We start from the raw sequence: 12,395 nt of genomic DNA, 5'->3' as shown, positions 1-12,395 counted from the left end.
TTTGAAGAGTTTCCAACCCAGTTGGTTTCCTTTAAGACTCTCATATTTATTAGCTGCAAATTTAATTCTTATTAAATCCTCTTAATATACTTCTTGTGCTCACCTTGCCTCACAAAGGTCATTCTGTTTTAACCTGAAAATATTTGAAATGTGCCACTCGCCTACTCACCAAAATCACATATTTCAGTGGCTAACTTTCTTCTTAGGATTTAAGGCAACATGACAAAACCTGCTCCTTGACATCCTGCAGTGTCTGATGACCTTTTTTCCCTCCAGCTCCATCTCAGGCCACTTGCTGGGAGTCACTGTTTTTCCTTCTCACTTTTCTTGATCATCATGCAAGGGTTTCCATTTCATTAAACTCTTCTTACACTTCTGTGCCCAGGAGTTCAATTCTAGGTCAATTTTAATTAATTGATTTAAAGTTACATACCTATATAAGCTTTCTATAGTGTTCAAATTATTAAAGGCCTTATTTTTAAAATGAATTCTTCTAAATTCTCCATTGCAACATTTAATAAAATGTAAAGTAAAAAGTACTTTGCAGAACATTTTGTCTGTACCTGCTATTCCTACCACATTAGGTAGACATCAGAGACTGGATGTATCTTTCATATTCTATTATGTGACTGCTCACTGTGCTGCTTAAGACTCTGAGACAGGGTGCACGAACCTGGCTCTGGGCAGGGAAATGTACCAAGCAGAACGGCCTGACCTCTGTGAATGGCTGCACCCTTGTGAACTCAGGCCAAGCCTTACTTTCCAGCAGAAGCAGAGGGGCCAGTGGGAATGTGGGCAGGACTGCAGGGACATTTCAGGCTCAGGGGCCTGGTATACTCCAGCCCAGTGCCTTGGGCAGGGCTGCAGTAACCTCAGCAGCCCAGGGAAGCCACTCCTTCACTGGGCTGTGGAGACAGTGACGTGGAAAGCCCACACTGTGCAGTTTCCCTTCTGTATCCCCAACAGCAGCAGTGGCCTCTATGGCTTCCGGGACTCAGTCCACAGCAGCTCCAAGGTCAGGGCAGCTGCAGGACCAACCAGCAAGAAGCACTGGTGGGCCAAGCCTTGTGATTGGATTCTTACTAGCTCACCTTTTTTTTTTTTTTTTTTTTCGGTACGCGGGCCTCTCACTGTTGTGGCCTCTCCCGTTGCGGAGCACAGGCTCCGGACGCGCAGGTTCAGCGGCCATGGCTCACGGGTCCAGCCGCTCTGCGGCACGTGGGATCTTCCCGGACCAGGGCACAAACCCACGTCCCCTGCATCGGCAGGCGGACTCTCAACCACTGCGCCACCAGGGAAGCCCCCTAGCTCACCTTTTGGCTCAAATGTTTGGAGGATTTAAATGCCCTGTATGCTCAAAGTTTGCACCGTCAGATAAAATGGATTTGCCTCTTGTGATGTGTTTAAGAAAATCAAGGACAACCTATCACGAGGATGTACTAAGTAAAGATGCAGAGGAACATGCAATATGCCTTGACTGTCTATGCATATATCATAAAGACTGCAGAAGTGAATGGTTTGAAGTAAACAGATCTTGCTCTGAACATCCAACAGAAAACCATCAGTTTCCTGTTTTACAGTTTTTCTTGTCTTTTCAAGATGCTTGAAAAACCAAGAGGATATGAGGATTTGTCTCTGGAAAAACAAAAACAAAAACGAAGGTATTCTCAGCCAGAAGTTTGAGTTCTGTGAGACTTGGTAATGCAGAGATGCACAATCAGAGAAGAAAAAATATCCTGCTGAAGAGAGGACCATTAACACAGAATTCAGTGTGCTGAGCGTGCATATAAAGGACACACAGGTGTTTGAAAATGCTATTCATCTCTTAACTGTTATCTATTGTACGTAGGTGATACTAACAAACAGTTTGTATTCAGATGCCAAAATTAACTGATTTAAAAGTTCATTTACTTTTTATAAGCTCAACATCACTAATTACTAGAGCAATGCAAATCAAAACTACAATGAGGTATCACCTCACACAGGTCACAATGGCCATCACCAAAAAATCTACAAACAATAAATGCGGGAGAGGGTGTGGAGAAAAGGGAACCCCCTTGCACTGTTGGTGGGAATGTAAATTGATACAGTCACTATGGAGAACAGTGTGGAGGTTCCTTAAAAAGCTACAAATAGAACTACCATATGACCCAGCAATCCCACTCCTGGGCAGATACCCGGAGTAAACCATAATTTGAAAAGATACATGCACCCCAGTGTTCACTGAAGCACTATTTACAATAGCCAGGACATGGAAACAAATGTCCATTGACAGAGGAATTGATGATGAAGATGTGGTGCATATATACAATGGAATATTACTCAGCCATAAAAAAGATTGAAATAATGCCATTCGCAGCAACATGGATGGACCTAGAGATTATCATACTGAGTGATGTAAGTCAGAAAGAGAAAGACAAAGATTGTATGATATTGCTTATATGTAGAATCTAACAAAATGGTACAAATGAACATTTACAAAACATAAATAGAGTTACAGGTGTAGAAAACAATCTTATGGTTACTGGGGGGGAAAGGGGAGAGGGATAAATGGGAGATTGGGATTGACATATACACACTACAATATATAAAATAGATAACTAATAAGGACCTACTGTATAGCACGGGGAACTCTATTCATTACTCTGTAATGACCTATATGGGACAAGATTCTAAAAAAGAGTGGATATATGTATATGTATACCTGACTCACTTTGCTGTACAGCAGAAAGTAACACAACACTGTAAATCATCTGTACTCCAATAAAAATTAAAAATAAAATTCTCTAGAGCTGCACCACTAGTTGTGTTTTGACTGTTTTGGTTTTCAGTTTGGAGTCTCTTTATTACCCCCAACTTGATGTTTCTGCCTTTATCTAGTTTTTAATCAAAGACCACATAAGTTACTTCTTATAAATAAAAAAGTCTAAAATGTGAAACCAAGAAACATGATTAAGCAGTAAAACACTCTCGGAATGTAGAACATGATCTCGGATTCTTCTGCTTTTCCCCCCAAGAGTGGAAAATAAAGTTCTACATAGGTAAACTATAATATGTGCATGTTTTTAAATTAAAGGCCTAACAGTATCAAAGTGCAATCCAAAAAGTAAATCAAGATACACAATACATTTTAATCAATGAAATCTAGGATTGTCTAGTGAATTGTAATTTATCAAATGTACTGTTTCCTCATAAGTAAAACTGCTCAACAGTTAATCAGCCGTGAATCATCTTGCAGCTATGTAACTTAAAAAAAAAACCCAACAATTTTAATGCTGTCAGCTACAATACCTTTTATTTAATAGTTACTTTCTTTTTGTTCTTTTCATGTAATTATTTTACTGTGCTTTGCATCTCCAGGCAGTTTCCCCACACTTGGGTAAAATGATAAGCAGGTTGTAAACTTAAAAACTTATGAAAAGGGGGCTTCCCTGGTGGCGCTGTGGTTGAGAGTCCGCCTGCCGATGCAGGGAACGCGTGTTCGTGTCCCGGTCCGCGAGGATCCCACATGCCGCGGAGCGCCTGGGCCTGTGAGCCACGGCTGCTGATCCTGCGCGTCCGGAGCCTGTGCTCCGCAACGGGAGAAAACTTATGAAAAGAGTAAAATAAAATTTTCTTTAGTGAAACTAGGATAATTTGAGGAAACATTTATATACTTTTAAAAATCGGACTTTAATTGGAATGCCAGGTTCATAGCAATTTACATCTTCATTTTTCCAGATAATCTGGAGATTAGCATTCAATAAATGATTTTTAAATAAAATATGAAGATTTGTTCATTTGTAATTTATTACTGCATCATTATTGTAATTGAAAATGTATAGAGAATTTTAAATTTAGTCTTGTGTGGAAAGAAATGTATTAAGCAAAATTATGTGAATAAATATTACACACACACAAACACACACGCAAAAGAAAACCTCTGAGAGGAAAGAATAAATGACTGCACATTGTAAACAATAAGACAATAAACATAAAATGTAGAGCCCTCTGACCACCTTAGGGAACCGTGTGTTTTTTCCACAGCAGGCAGGGCTGAGCCTGGATATCCCAGGGTCACGACTCATGAGAACAAAGGGGCTGACTGTGGGAAAACAAGCAGTGATTCGTGCAGAGCTGTTCACCAGCCACTAACTGAGATTATGAAAAACAGTCAAATACAATGGAAATAGGGAGAAGAGGGTGTAAAAGGATGCAAAGCTGCTCGCTAGGACAAGGATGCTTTGGGTGACTATAGGCTCAGGGGAAGATCTGGGAGAGAGGTGATTGTTTATGAATATCCTGGACCGACTGCTGTGCCTCCACAGGATGAAAACCATGGAGCCACTGGCCTGGATCATGAGTCTCAAACACACAGCATCATAGGGTGGCAACAATGACATACAATGATGACATGATTATGGTAGTAACTGCCCCAGAACCATATCCCAAGTCCTTTACCTTTGTGATGCTTTTGCTGCTCCACATGCCCGTCACATACAAAGAAAAATAGTAGTTACCAGGCTGTTCAGGATCCAGCACAGAACGGTGGAAAGCCTGAGGTATCTGGGAGCTTATAGGTTCAGCTCTGACCACCTGGAGCTCCTGGGCTGATCATTATGCCTGGAAGATACTGAACAGGCAGATGGTACGAATACACCCACTCTGCCCGCTCTGTGAAAGTCAAAAACAAGCTGCATCCAGTATCACTGAGGAAATGTTTCCATCCCAAAGTGGCCATTGTCTGTGGGATCCCTTTAGAGAGGATGACCAAGGAGTTGGCTACAGTCAGATACTGGAGTAACTGGAGTATCTGGAGTATGTGGAGTATTAGATACTGGAGTATCTAATCTGACCTTGATGTGCATCTTGCAAAATAAAGGAAGCTATAATGATAAAGAAGAAAGAAATTCACCCGAAATGCAACTACGGCCTGAGATACGAAGATTATGCCTCTCACCAAATTTGTGGAGGCCCTGTATCATTTACCACTGACTGATATTCCCATTCATAGTTAGAAGATTCTGGAGGAAACATAAGGCCTGTTTTATTGTGGTAACTGAAATCCACTAGTGTCTACTTACCATTGTTTCTGACACACACACATTCCTTTTAAAACTCATTTTTTATTCTCTAGATTTTTTGCTATGAAAAGAAATAACCTGTATATCCCTAGTGTGAGAGGTTTTGTTTTTTTTTTTGCGGTGCGCGGGCCTCTCACTGCTGTGGCCCCTCCCGTCGCGGAGCGCAGACTCAGTGGCCATGGCTCACGGGCGCAGCCGCTCCGCGGCATGTGGGATCTTCCCGGACCGGGGCACGAACCCGTGTCCCCTGCATCGGCAGGCGGACTCTCAACCACTGCGCCACCAGGGAAGCCTGAGAGTTTTTATTATTAGTTTTTTACATATAACTTTTAGAATTCTGTGAAGCATTTTATTATTCCCACTTTAGAGGTGAGGAGATCTGAGGCCCGGGAAGCCTAAATGACATCTCTTTGTAAGGGGCAGAGTCAGGAGTTGACAATGTGCTTAATTCACCACTACGCCTTCTCAACTTTGGGCACAGTTATGTTTGTCTAATAAACTGCATATATTCCTAGGATTTATGTGTATCTTGTCATTTTTTTACAGAGGGTTGTACATTTTTGAAAAATTGTGATTATAGGAATTTTTAATTTAGATCTAATTATTTATTCTACAGGCAAATATCACCTATAATTATTCAGAGATCCAGGTAGAATATGGATACCCTGATATTAGTACAATCCTAAAAGAATAACCATATAAAAGTAAATGAAATTTATTGAATTCACGAGTGTTTCCAAGCTGGAATGAAAAGAGGAGACTCTTTTCATCTTAACCAAAATGGACATAAGACCAAACATCTTCCTTCTGGCATGGCACTGGGCTCAATGTGATGGTTAGGACAGCCCATGAGGGTCCTCATGTCCCCACAAAACTGCTATTATCTGTTCCCCTGTAGTGTCAATGACAGTAGAGATTTGGGAAGTTGAGAACATCTTTCAAAAACTTTGTCTCAGCTACCAGTTAGCACAAACAACCACAATTTTCTAGTGAGCATCTCCAGAGACACTGATTAGAGTATTTGGAAAAGCCTTTTCTTTTCCATGGTCCCTGGAAGCAAAAAAGGGCTCAAAGGGACACAGCAGAGAATGCTGAGGTCTAAGACATGAGGAATGACAGCAAAGCACGGGCGCCTTACTGGAGTCCGTGCTTCCCTGACATGATGTTCTGCTGAAATCTAATTTCCTGTTAATCGACAGATTCCTGAACTGAGCTATCATTTAATTATGAAAAGAGAAATGGAAACACACAAAAAACTTGGTTAGAGCACAGGAAGAACTGGAAGTCAAACGTTGATATTAGAATATAGAGAGAAATGTATACAACTCAATGCAAATTAATGTACAAATGCACATGATATATATCCTAGGAATGTATATTTTATCATTATTTGTCCTCATGAAGATAGGGATTCTAAACAATATCTATAAAAGAAAGAGACATTTGTGAAGAGTTCCCTCACACACATAAAGGCACCAATTTTTTATAGTCGAGAGAAATTCTACCGGTGAAGAGCTAATTGATAAACCAATGTTACCTAAACTATTCAAGAGTTATAAAGTAGTCAATCTTCTGAATAATTTTTAGGATGGTAAATATGTGTGATACCGGAATTTTGCCTAGATTGAGTCATAGAAAATACTGCAGACAAATAAGATATGTGAATATGAAAGTAAAAATATTAAATATTAGAAATAATTACATCAATACGTTAAAACATTATATCGTGATCAAGCACCTTATGCAGTGAGTGGGAAAGTGTGTTTCAGTATCAATGAAATTAATTACATGGGTATTAACTAACAGGAGAGATCCATTAATACAATTAATCACATTAATAAAAATAATGAAAATGCCATGTGATTATGTTCAGAGATGTAAAAAAGAGATTGACAGAATTCTAGAGAAAATTATACTTTAAAAATCCAATCAAATGGAGTTGGGGTAAGATATTTCTGAAAACTATCAAAAAAGATCTGTACAAATCAAAAATAACATTGCTAGTGTAGGTAGGAAGATTTAACAATATCAAGAAACCAACAAGCCTTTAATCAATTTATAAATTGAGTTTGACTCCTATATTGATACCATTTGATTGTGTCGTGCAGGTAGAAATTTTATTGACAAGAAGAATAAACAAACAATATTTGTGAAAAATCTGAAAAAAGAGAGTGATGTACCCTAACATGTATTATAAAGAACTGAATGGGGCTTCCCTGGTGGCGCAGTGGTTAAGAATCCGCCTGCCAATGCAGGGGACACAGTTTTGAGCCCTGGTCCGGGAGGATCCCACATGCCGCGGAGCAACTAAGCCCGTGCGCCACAACTACTGAGCCTGTATGCCACAACTCTTGAAGCCCGCGTGCCTAGAGCCCGTGCTCCACAATAAGAGAAGCTACCGCAGCGAGAAGCCCGTGCACCGCAACGAAGAGTAGCCCCTACTCGCTGCAACTAAAAGAAAGCCTGCGTGCCCAATGCAGCCAAAAATAGATAGATAAATTTATTTAAAAAGAAAGAACTGGAAATTAAAATAGTTTTGTGTTGATTCATGGATAGAGTGAGAGATTAATGGAATACAAAATTCAAAAGAAAAGTAAATGTATAAGGAAATTTAATATAAATTAAAATACATAACTTTATGGATAATGTCAGGAGGCACACACAAAACAGCACAAGCAGAAGACACAACTCTTTAAAAGAAAAAAAAAACATGTAGAAATAAGAAGCATCCTTGATTATGAGAAACAGACCACCTTCTTCAGAGCATTTGCTAGCATAAAAACTGCTGTTGAGGAAAATAATCAATAGACAATCAATAATAAGAATAGAAAAGAGTTTTATTTGAGCTAAACTGAGGACTAGCCCAGAAGCCAGCTTCCAGATTGCTCTGAGAAGTTGCTCCAGAGAAGCATGGTTTCCAGCACAGTTTTATATCTTGTCAGAACAAAGAACATTAACAAGTCAGGGATACATTTCTTCAAAGTAAAAAAACAGACCAGCATGTACACAGTGAATCAATATGGCCTTGGCACCTGGGAAGGGAGTCTTATCATTAAAGAAGTACCAGCATTGGCTTCCCAGAAAGAGAGGCATTTAATCTTTATTTTTAACACGGACATTCTTTATTTCTGGTCAATGTGCCCTTTTCTTTTATAATTAAAGCGTATTTACAATGTATGTTTGATAGGCCACAAAGAGGCTATTTTAGTTAGCATAAAATTCAAGTGAACTCATGTATAAGCCAGAATGACTTCCCTATATCTTTTTCTCTCTCTTTTTTTTTTTTTTTGCGGTATGCGGGCCTCTCACTGTTGTGGCCTCTCCCGCTGCGGAGCACAGGCTCCGGACGCGCAGGCTCAGCGGCCATGGCTCACGGGCCCAGCCGCTCCGCGGCATGTAGGATCTTCCCGGACTGGGGCACGAACCCGTGTCCCCTGCATCGTCAGGCGGACTCTCAACCACTGCGCCATCAGGGAAGCCCAACTTCCCTATATCTTAATATGAAAAAAATTCTTTTATTACTGCCTACACAGAAACTTTTCTTTGTGAGAAATTTTTCTCCGAGAAAAAGTAGAAAACCTTTCTGGCTAATGTCAAGAGGCACACACCCAAAGACAAAACCAGAACAGGGCTGAAGAAGGACAGAGCACCAGGGTCTTGGCACCAGGATATGGCTGGGCTGACAGAAGTCCTGCAGGGGATGGAAGCGGGTGCTTGCTACACATGAGGATCCTTGAATTTCACACTTTTCTTGGGGTGTCTGTATCTTTCTGTGACCCTCTTGTCTATGATCAGACATTTCTGTTCCTCAGAGGTAGGTTGTTGGCTTCAGGTTGGGACACTCATCACTGCCTTTGCTCCAGTAGCAAGGAGTCCTGTAGTCCCAGAAATGCTCACCTCTGGGCTCTCTGGGTCTGGAGCTCCTCATTGATGTTACTCCCCTCCCAAGTGTACAGTCCATGCCTCAGGCCATTTTTTCTCTAAGATTAGGCCAAGGGCTGTCAGGCTCTCCAGAGTTCCCCGGTCTCTACTGTGGGTGAAGGTAGTTCCATTTTAGGTGGGTTTGGACTCTGTCAGAGGATGACACTGACACGGGTTTTTACAAGAGATCCAGCTACCCTTACAAACCTCTCTGGGAGACCCCAAATCCTTTTTCTTTCTGATGTTTTTGTTGCTTCATTTTCCAGTCACATACATAGGAAAATAACGTTAAGAAACCTTTTGCCTTAAGCTCTGTCCCCTTGGAGATCCTGGAGCTGATTGAGAGAGCCTGGAAAGACTTAAGAGGCAGGAGGTGCAAACAGATACAACCTCTGCCTACTCTGTGGTCACAGAAATCAAGTTTGCATCCAGAAATCAGTGAAAAAACGTTTTAACCCCACCTTTGTGCTTTATCAGAGGATTCCTTTAGGGAGGAGGAACAAGGAGTTGTCTAAAGTCAGATGCCTGAGAATCAAATCTGTGGGCCCTAGTGTACCTCCAGTATAATAAAAGAATATACGATAGTAAAGAACAGTGAGATTCCCCAGGGTTCCAACCGTGGTCTGGGATAAGACACTCCTGTCTTAAGTTTCTGAAGGGCATTTTGTCATTCCCAGAGATTGGGATTCAAGTTCCGAGGCTCTAGATGATCTTTCATGGAGACATGCTTGAGCTACATTTATCATGTGAACCGATAGAAAATTCTCCAATTACCTTTGTGTGACATGTGGAGATGTTTAAAGTTTTTTTCTAAGAATCTTTGAAGAGTTTTGATACCGACCAGGGGTCTTGGCTTTCCCCGGTCAATAGAAACTGACTAGAGGCCAGACAAGAAATTCAGGCAAGGCTTCACTGGGGCCCCTGAAGTGGCTGCAGGAGGGAGCGAGAACAAGTGACAGGTTCCCTTGTTCACTCACTATGGGTGGGGGGGGGGTCGCACGAGCTGGTTCCTTATGGGGGTGAGGGTAGGGGTGTGTCAGGGGTTGGGCAGGAGGTGGCTTAGGTGGTTTGCCCACCCCTTTGTGGTGTTGAGTGAGGATGCTGGGGGGCATGCGCAGTATGGGGCTATTGCTCCCAACACCAAGTTTTTGCTCCAGGCTCTGCAGAAATGGCAGTTGGGTTTTTTTTTTTTTTTTTTTTTTTTGCCTTTTGTATCTTTTGGGTCCAGAATTTGCCCCCACTGGGCATGCACACAGTTATTTTTAGTCCCATGTAGTTTCTTTGTATTTTGTAGCTCCAGGAGAGGTATGTCCAGGTGCAAACTTTGCAGCAGGGCAGCAAAGGGTCCCAGGTCCCAGGCCTGTCTCAATTTGAGTGCATAATCTGTAAAGAGCAATTACAATGTATAACTCAGTGCTATGAAGGCAATCACGTGTGTTAATTTCCTTGTCCTTCACAAATCTGTGACTCAGGCACTGCTGTTTATTGTATAGTAAACACAAAGAAAATTTAGGCTTGTCTAAATTTCACCCTCTGGTTAGGAGAACCGTGGGGACTTAAACCCAACTGTTCTGGTGGGCTCGGCTGGTAATAAAGGCAGTGCAGTTAACTACTAGGCTATACTAACACATCTAGTTACCTGTGTGCTTCAAATAATCCACATCTATAATTAGATTTATTTTTATACCTAGTCATTTTATTTTATATTGAGGTATTATAAGTTTTGAGTTGTGGCAATTCTCCTTTTATGTGTAAAGAGTTATTTTGTAGGCCAATAATGATTATGAGTAACGCTTTAGAGGTCCTAATAAAATGTAGAGGCATAGATTGCAGTATGATGCTATGGGAAACTACCTCATGAAAAGTTGTATTTAATAAACACAGGAATGACTCAAGATTAGGATGGCAATAGAGAAACTCAGTTGCTTTTATGCTTGGTAATCCAGGATATTTATGGGAAGAGACAGATTATATCAAGGATTTTATCAAGACTTTGTTCTTTATCCTGAGTATCTAATATTCCAAGCATCCCACGTCCAGTCTACTAGGCACCCCACGTAAAGAAATAAAATCACCATTTACACAATTTTAATGTTTCCTAATTTACATATGTATTACTTTAGAACTCTAACCAAATTACACAAACGAAAACATTTTCAAAGCTTTACTATAGATACTATTCAGATTCTATTCCAAGTAAGGAAAAAGAGGAAATCACTATTGAGGCATTCTTCAGCCAACACCATCCTACTGTTAAGAGGCAGTTCTATGAAAAGGATTGTAGTTGTGAAATATCCAATGGTATTTTAATAACAGATTATAATGTAACTATCACTATAATGACTCAATGACTTTAGAACATAAGACACCTCAATTAAACTTTTCCAAAAAAGCAAATGGACTTCAAAAGCTTCTCTATATTGATACTAGATATGTTGAACTGATTATATATGTTTAAAATTATTATATCTAATGTCATGTTTTGCTGTAAACCACTTGAAATAATTCTATCTTTATTTCATATTATATATTCAACAAATAAGGTGATTGGTTCAGTTTTTCAGTGTTCTCATTTTATTTAATTATGCACATATAAAATATTTGTGAATCTCAGCAGTCAAAATTATGTTAAAATATACACTCAGAGAGTTTCTACAATTCTGCCTTATCTCTTCCCTGCAGCCGATAAGTAGACACTTGTATTCTTTTTTTTTTTTTTAGATGTTGGGGGTAGGAGTTTATTAATTAATTAATTTATTTTGGCTGTGTTGGGTCTTCGTTTCTATACGAGGGCTTTCTCTAGTTGTGGCAAGCGGGGGCCACTCTTCATCATGGTGCGCGGGCCTCTCACTATCGCAGCCTCTCTTGTTGCGGAGCACAGGCTCCAGACGCGCAGGCTCAGTAGTTGTGGCTCACGGGCCTCGTTGCTCCGCGGCATGTGGGATTCACCCAGACCAGGGCTCGAACCCGTGTCCCCTGCATTAGCAGGCAGACTCTCAACCACTGCGCCACCAGGGAAGCCCTTGTATTCTTTTTGATTTTATTTCCCATTTTTACACCAAAAAGCAGGCTATATCATATTTTCCACATACGGTGGAGATCACTCCATATTAGAATAACAGTCTTTCTCTGATGTTTTTTAGCTGTACCTTATATAATCATGTGTTCTCCCCTCATCTCCCAGGCCCCTTTCATCAAGGCAAGTCCATATGACAAATTCTGCCTAATAGGGTAAGAGTAGAATTGATGCCTCACTTCTGGGCCAATCATGTTAGAGCCGATGTGTGACCTGCTTTCTCTCTCTTCCTTTGCAATCATGATCAGAGTCCCAGTTGTGGGATGGGAGTAACTGCATTCCTGAGTAACCCGTGGTAGTCAACACACCTAGAGGGTCAACCACCCAGAGCAACT

Source organism: Grampus griseus (assembly GCF_964374135.1).
Source record: "Grampus griseus genome assembly, chromosome: 7".
NCBI classification, from domain to species: domain Eukaryota; kingdom Metazoa; phylum Chordata; class Mammalia; order Artiodactyla; family Delphinidae; genus Grampus; species Grampus griseus.
This window is presented reverse-complemented; position numbering follows the sequence as displayed.